The 8508-nt window shown below is 36.9% G+C and overlaps 1 non-coding gene across 1 annotated transcript; it reads left to right on the top strand.

Annotated features, from left to right (window-relative positions):
- The first annotated feature begins 485 nt into the window (after positions 1–485).
- On the top strand, positions 486–682 carry LOC145056320 (U2 spliceosomal RNA). Its single transcript, XR_013685802.1, has one exon. It is a non-coding gene; the product is annotated as a U2 spliceosomal RNA (small nuclear RNA).
- Positions 683–8508: the final 7826 nt, after the last annotated feature.

Below are 8508 nucleotides of genomic sequence, written 5' to 3'. Positions count from 1 at the left end.
ATTAAAAACACATATTTTGATAGAATGGATTTTAAGAAGTCGGACTTATCTGAGAAGTTTGAGTTTGTCCATTAGCTGTTGTGTTTACTTAATAGATATGTGATAAAAACAAAATGGAGAAATTAAAGCAAAGCATAGTAGGTACATGAGTGGAAGGAGCCATTTGTAATCGAGCATGAAATGAAGTTGTGCTGTTTGTTGGCGTGGAGTGAATTTAAACTACAGAAAAATAAGAAAAGAAAAAGCAATGCAATCATAAACACATATGCATATGCAGTAGTAGAGTGTAAGTTTGATTTGAATATATATAGAGAAAGTAAAGAAGTAAAAGAATAATACTCCATTGAAGTTGTTTTTGTTGGTGAAGGAAGGGAGCTGGCAGCGAAAGCGAAAGTGTCTGCATCCGAATTCCCACATCGGGTGAATGAAGGAAGCAGGCAAGAGGGAGGCGAGTACAAAAAGGGAAGCCCTGGAGGGGAATAAGCATACCTTTCTCGGCCTTTTGGCTAAGATCAAGTGTAGTATCTGTTCTTATCAGTTTAATATCTGATATGTGGGCCATCGGCCCACTCGATATTAATCTTATTTTTTATGGGGGAAGGCCCGTTACAGTAGCTTGCTGCTGGGGTTCTTCATGTGTCGCCTTGGTCTTACACTACAGCCAAGGCCCGGCGTACCCCTCCAATACTTGGTCCAATGTTTAAGAATAGCTTAAAGCTTTTATACTTGAAAAGTCTTAAAAATTTGAAACAAGTCTTTGCTGTGTCTGATGTGAACCCACTCCCGTAAGTTTATAAAATCGTCTTGGAATCCTTCACACACCAATGTGGGAGCAGTCACTAATATATACCTACACAAACTTAAATTTCCTTTTGATTAACAATTCCACCAACACATTGTAATTGGACTTCGCGTCATGTAAAACAAAACCATCTCCAACGACATCAAGGGATTTTGGTTCTTCGAAACCATCTGATGGTTTCTTTCTAGTCCAACTTATCATCAACTTGTATGACTATCCTGGTACCCCACAAGCAGGATTGCAGTGGGAAAGACAATCAGTCTGAAGAGATGACGACAAAGGTCCGTCTTACTTATAAAAGCTTCGGGAAATGTTGTCCCATCAAAACATAACACCAACGCCAAATAGAAGCTTCCGCCCGCAATGTCGACACTACCGTGCAATCGATTTACTTTTTATGTAATCTGATTTAATGTTTATGTTATTGAAAATAATCATACTTCACACATCATACTTTTTGTTTAAACAATACAGAACATGACACAATTATATATGAGAAACCAATCACTTCAACTTATATAGAACGGAATACGATATACCGTAAACACTAAACCTAGAATCTCATAGACTCCGACTTGCTTGATGCAACAATTACGGACCGATCGGCCGGAAATCTATAATTTGCGCCTTATCGGGGCATGTTTAACCCAAACCCTAATATCTACCTTAGGGTCTCTCGGTTTAAGATACAGGGGAATTGAAAACGCATCATTGACATGACGATTTGTTTGTAATTTTTCTTCGTAAGCGGTACCTATTTTAAATTGCAAACTTGTATTTAACATAACGAAATAAACCCCTAGTTAAAAGCATGTAACCATTTCTTAAATACAAATAACTTATTTGAAATGGATCATTGAAATGCTATATTGTGGGGACATCTCGATAAACTGATTGCTTTGTATTAGCCGTATTAAATATATAAGAAACGCTAGGACATATGTGATTTTATTTTTGGTAAGATTTTTTTTTTTTTTTTAGATTTTTCTTTGCAGGCACGCATCAACATACATGAAGAGAACCCGAGTTAGATCCCTAAGAACATTTCCAATCAACGACTAAGTTATTGAGATTGGATTTTTGAAATGTTATATTACGTGGACATCTAGATAAAATTAATTTTGTGGCTAAATTCTATTACATTATAGAAACTTTCTACATGAGACTCTCCCTTGGCCCGAACCTCCTGAAAATTCTAGCTCTTCCAGAGTGGTATCTCATTGATGTCTCGGACCCCCCCTCCACCGGAAGGAGGCCTTCTTCGCATTCCACCTAAGGGGTACAGGAAAAGCCCAAAGTCAATCATAGGGAACAGGAGGCCTTCTTTGCATTCCACCAAAGGTGTGAAGGAAAAGACCAAAGTCAATCATATGGAATAGAAAAAGTAAAGCTTTATAGGGTATTCTGTCCATTTCTGTCCATGTGCAAGTAGAAGGGGTAGAAAGCATGTTCTTTTGGTACAACTCCTCTTTCTTCATTGAAACTAGCTAGCTATCTTTGAAGTCAAGTACTTAGCCGCAAAGGCAAGTCCATCACGGGCACTACCCGACTTATTTCGGTAATCCCATAGTTAATGGCTCATTTCACTCTTTTTATATAAGAAATACGTGGAGTCAATGGCTTCCTATCCTCCTGACCAAGTCGCTACATGGTCTATGTAACTGAGCTAACACGTATAGGAACTTATGTGATGTTATTTTTAGTATAAATGTTAAAAAGTGAAATATCAAACCGATACTGCAAAGCTCAAATATATTTTCAAAATACAACACCAACATTACATAAGTTTAAAAAATCAAAATCCTAGTTATTTTTCGATATAAGGGCATGAAATCAGGTGTTGGATGAAAATGAAAGATGAATACGCTTCAAAGTGGTAAACCACATACAATGTTAATTGTGAAACGTTTTGAAAAAAAAAACTAGGGTTGACCTCTATATAGCGTTCTGGTGGGCGCCCGGGGGGGGGGGGGGGTCATTGTTAATGGTGTTTGGAAAGAAAATCGAATCAAACGAGAACCCTAATTTAAAAAAGGTGGGAGATTTGTCTTTCACGACATTTGATACAACTTTTTCAGGGGGATTTGGAGATGAAGGATCTATGGAAGATAGGTTAAAATATAGAGTGGTTGTAGAGGTTTATATGTCAAGGAAGTTGTTAGGGATGAAGCTTTCTATTGCCAAATTCTTAGATGTTGATAATAAGTAGTGTTTGATTCAAAACTTTTGCACCATATCGATTGGGAGATTTCTTTTATTTTCTTCGACTGCGAGGTTTATAAGGGAAGAGAAAATAATATGAGCCCACACAGATCAACCAAGACCACAAGTAAATTCAAATGGTAAGAAAACTCAATTTAGGAAGGAAATTCAAAATATTATGCCTCGATGTCAACGGGGAAGGGGAGACACATAGTCAACATGAACATATAATATTTTTTAGGAATAAAATATATGTAGATTGTGCTTGACTTATTGTGTATGGATCTTGGGTGTCTTCAGAATGTGAATCTCAATGAAATCTTGTATAAGGTGTGTAGTGAAGAATGATTTAACGAAATTAAAGTTAACTGTATTGTGGGACGTGCGTGTGTATTGGATTTAAGTATCAAAATCCTTGCATTAAGTTCAGAAAATACGAAGAGAATATTGGTACTTTAAGGAGATGAGGTTGTTAACAAATAACTTTTTGGTTGATGAAAGGATGGTGTGGCTTGAAATTGAGGGCGTTCCTTTTCGATGTGTGCTTGTACATCTGTTGCATTCAAGAAAATTGCAATTTCTTGGGATGAAGCTATGTTTATTGACAGGGATAAAAAATAAAGACACATTTAAGGGGGGAGCATCTTTAAAAACCATCATAAAATCACAAAATAGAAGAGTTTGTTACGGTGGAAATTGAAGAGGTGAAGTATAAAGTGTGCGTGAAAGGGATTAGATGACAGATTCATAACATTTAAAAGAATATGGATGATATAAGCCAACAAGAAGAATACAGTAACTCGGTTAATGGCGATGATGTGAGTGGAAACGAGGAGGAGGATGTTTTTGTGGAGGGTGTTCAATATACACGGGTCAATAAAATCAAGTTGGAAAGATAAAGGTATACGCGAGAGGGATGACATGTGTTTTGAGGGTGATAGTACTAATCCGAACAAACAAATATCTAGGGAAGACATGGCCACTCTGAAAGCATAACTAATGATAAGGAAAGATTAAAAAAAGTCAAATAATGCCAATGAAGATGGAAGTTCGTCTTAATCCATGTCAAAACCACGAGGGTTTGATGGGGGTCGATTTCATTGGGTTGGTGTCGAGGGGTTCCGGAAGCAACCCACCGCCAAGGAACATGATTTTGATGTCGAGAATTCGTTGGATAAGCCGGTTTATTCATCCTCCTACCAAGCCACGTCAGGAAATCGAAAGGGTATGAATCATACATTCTTAAATTATCGAGTGAGAACACAACGGATAATTGAATATTCTTTCTCTTAAATATTAGTGGCATCGGGAGCAACGACAAACCGAATAAAGACATGAAGTTGTGTAGAACGCATATTGTTAAATTTTTTGGGATTCAAGGAACATGTATGGTCCGTTACACAATGGATAATTGAATATTCTTTCTCTTAAATATTAGTGGGATCGGGAGCAACGACAAACCGAATAAAGACATGAAGTTGTGTAGAACGCATATTGTTAAATTTTTTGGGATTCAAGAAACATGTATGGTCCATTAGATCTTGTAAAATTATAGAGTATTTAGGGAAAGGGCCAAAGGGTTATTACTATGCATTTGGGATCCTTCGGTAGTTGAATTGAATAGATTTAATGGGAAGGAATAAATTATTATTGTCGAAGGGGAGTGGGTGTTTCCTAAGTTTTTCATGAATACACAATTTATACAAGTTTTCTATCAGATTCACATTTCGAGAGGGTAGGTTTGGTTTTTTCTCAAGATACGACAAATTCATTTAATGATTTCATTCATAAAAGAAGGGTTACTTGATAAGAAACATTCTATGGGTGGGTATGATTTTACCCAAATTAGTGTTAATGGTGGAAAATTAGCAAATTGGATAGATTTTCAGTTTTCAGGAATCTTGTAGATATTTCGGGTTTTATGTCACCAGCGTTGGAGAAATCAATTCCATATTAGAGACACGTTTTTTTTTCAAACATGTGGTGGCAGCTTTCAACTTGTATAATTGTTGCATGAAATGGGATGATTTTGACGATGTGAGATTGATCAAGGAAAATGCCACTCCAAAAGTAATGGGGGATCGTTTGAATATTTTGAGAAAAATCATGATTACGAGAAATTGAAAACTTTAGATGTTATTAAAGAAGCTAAGATTTAACGGAGAATTTGAAGGGGACGGAAAAGCAAAGTACGTTGACAGTATTCTTAGTATTCTTAATAGAATAAACGTGCAACTTATTATTCGTGGTAAAAAAACAGTCAATTAGCAGCATGGTCCTGCAAATTGGTGATAAGATTATTTTAGTAATAAATAAAATTTAACAGGTTCGATGGCAAGAGTGTTCAAAAACATAGCACACGGTGTACAAATCTCGTGTCATATCAAGACGATTGTTCGGAAGTTCTGTGCACGATTGAGGAAATTAAAAGTGTTGTTTGGTCGTGCGAAGGGGATAAAGTTCCGGGTGCAAATGGCTTCTCGAAGTATGATATTTTTGATGGTGTCACGGAGTTTCTTATTTAAGCTAATATTCCACATGGCTGTAATGGTTCTTTCATCACTCTAATTCCAAAGGTGGGTAGCTCATTGAAAGTTATACATTATCGACCACTTAGTTTGATTGTGTTAGGATACAAACTCATTGCTAAGTTGTTGGCTAATCGACGATTTAAGATAAAATCTTTCAAAGGTAAAAGTCGATAGATAAACGAGGATGTTTGAAGTATGTTGCTACTTTAGATTTTTCGGCAAATATAAGTGTTGTGCCTATTTGGGTGTTGACATTATCCGAGACTGAATTAAGTTTTAGAATCTAGAGTTTTTCCGGTAAGTGGAACTTAACGTACGAGTCTTGTACCTATTTAATCTCATCTTGTCGTATCTTATATTTATAACTAAGGGTAATATTGATATGAGACGAAAAGCGATGCCGGGGGACCAAGTCATGAGCACGAGGAATTCTTATGATGACGTAGAGAACAAGATACAGATAGAATGAGAGGAGAAGATTGATGTGATGGATGAAATTTGGAATTTGAAGCAAAAGGGGGTTGATAGCAGTCAAGTTACTTCATCAATTACATCCACGCGATCACTTTACAATTCCTTTATTTTAGAAGCTTGTTTTGAGTTTCGAGTCCCATTAATGGAGACCCACGGCTAGATATAGTACTACTTGAAAGTTGAAATGGACGGCTTAAATGATGCGGTGATGCTGTTAGAACATGGACTATAGCACCTTTATGTAGATTCAACTGAAAAAATAAACATCACAGATGGTAAAACAAGAGCGGGCATTGAGTTTCGATTGTCGAAGATGGATTTTTCCGTTTCATCCATTAACTAAATTCGAATATAATGTTATTTATTGAGCGTTTTTTTATTCTAAATATATTTGTTCGGTAAAAGTCATCCCGTAAATGTTAGAATCGAATTGGAAGTGATTTTAGGTGAAGATGATGAAAAGAGCGGGACATGTTGGTAGAAAAAGCGGATAGTATCTTGGAAAGGAACAACGAACAATTACGGGCTTTTTCTTGGGTCGTAGTTCTTGAGTCCAATTTGGAGTTCAATGGTTTCAGTGAAATTATGCTTCTTCTCTTTTGCATCTGTGGTGATTTGAGTAATGGCTTCTTTTAGGGCTTCACTCTGAAGCTCACTCTGAAATCACATATTGAGATATTAGTTGTTGATGAATTAGATAGTTGAGCCTAACACAGCCAGCATGTATTTAAAAATCTTAAAGAGCTAAGAACAACCATTTTATAAGATGATGCTGACAGAATCATGAGATTTGAACACCTGAGTAAAATGGTCGAATTCTCCACATATTTTACAAATTATTTCTTCTTCTTTTCATTTCTTCCAATTCCTTTCAGTATCTTTAGATTTCGCCTCCCAGACCATAGAATCATGAGATTTGAATACCTGAGTAATGGGACCTTTTGTTCCCCCCCCCCCCCCCCCCCGACCCACTTGCGATTAGCTTCCCAACTAGTAGAATCAGCGGGAACATCTTCCGATCCAATGAAGTTAGTCAATCTAATGAAAAAAATTGAGATTCTAACTCACGAAACTTGAGAAAAGACTATGATGTGAATATAACAACTTTACCCCTACAACCAACACTTTGAGAATAAACAATATTGAACCAAAATACTTACAAATTAATTGGAATTCACCTGGGGCCTCTTGTGTTAACACCTAAGTTCTCCGAATAATTCTTTGAATTCGAGATTTTAGATTTGGTCGACGTCATTGATGAGGAGACCTCGCAGATCAATTACGATTTACCTTCGCTTTATCTTCTTGTTCTCCTGTTGATGATTTCAGACTCCGTCTCCACGCTTACATGATATTTTTTCAGAAAGGGGCTTTATGGAGCATTGGGGGTTTTCTTTATTTCATAACCCTCGCATTACTGAGTTGAGAGAAAACGAGAGAAGCGGAAGCTTGGAAGAAAATAAAACCCTAGCACATGCTAGATAGAAGGGAGGTAGCGATGGCTTAGGGTTTTAAGAGAGACGGGAGGTAGAGAATGAAGGGAGATCTAGAGGAGAGAGTATCAGAGAGGGGAGAGTGGATTGCAAATTTGAAAGATAGATAGAAGGTAGAAAAAACGAGGCGTGTTTTAAAAATTTTGGGGTTTTCGTTTCCCCCCTTGTCAACTAAAAGCGCGTTTCATTAAAATTATAAAGCGACAAGTACAGACGACGCACGTTTAAGATAAAGCGCCCTCCGTGTTTTTGATTTTTTTCTTGAGACACTAAATTAAGGGCACGCAATAATGCGTGACGTAAATCCTTAAATTTTTTGGAAAGATAACACTATTTTAAGGGCACGCCCTTTTACGTATCATTAATCAGTGCGTGTCGTAAAAAGCGTGTCATTAAAGGGCTGTTTTCTAGTAGTGGGATTAGATGACAGATTCATAACATTTAAAAGAATATGGATGATATAAGCCAACAAGAAGAATATAGTAACTCGGTTAATGGCGATGATGTGAGTGGAAACGAGGAGGAGGATGTTTTTGTGGAGGCTGTTCAACATACACGGGTCAATCAAATCAAGTTGGAAAGATAAAGGTATACGTGAGAGGGATGACATGTGTTTTGAGGGTGATAGTACTAATCCGAGCAAACAAATATCTATGGAAGACATGGCCACTGTGAAAGCATAACTAATGATAAGGAAAGATCAAAAAAGTCAAATAATGCCAATGAAGATGGAAGTTCGTCTTAATCCATGTCGAAACCACGAGGGTTTGATGGGGGTTGACATTATCGGAAACTGAATTAAGTTTTAGAATCTAGAGTTTTTCCGGTAAGTGGAACTTAACGTACGAGTCTTGTACCTATTTAATCTCATCTTGTCATATCTTATATTTATAACTATGGGCAATATTGATATGAGACGAAAAGCGATGCCGGGGGACCAAGTCATGAGCACGAGGAATTCTTATGGTGACGTAGAGAACAAGATACAGATAGAATGAGAGGAGAA

This window comes from Lactuca serriola, chromosome 5 (assembly GCF_051521515.1).
Source record: "Lactuca serriola cultivar US96UC23 chromosome 5, Lser_US96UC23_V15, whole genome shotgun sequence".
In the NCBI taxonomy this organism is placed as follows: domain Eukaryota; kingdom Viridiplantae; phylum Streptophyta; class Magnoliopsida; order Asterales; family Asteraceae; genus Lactuca; species Lactuca serriola.
This window is presented reverse-complemented; position numbering and strand designations above follow the sequence as displayed.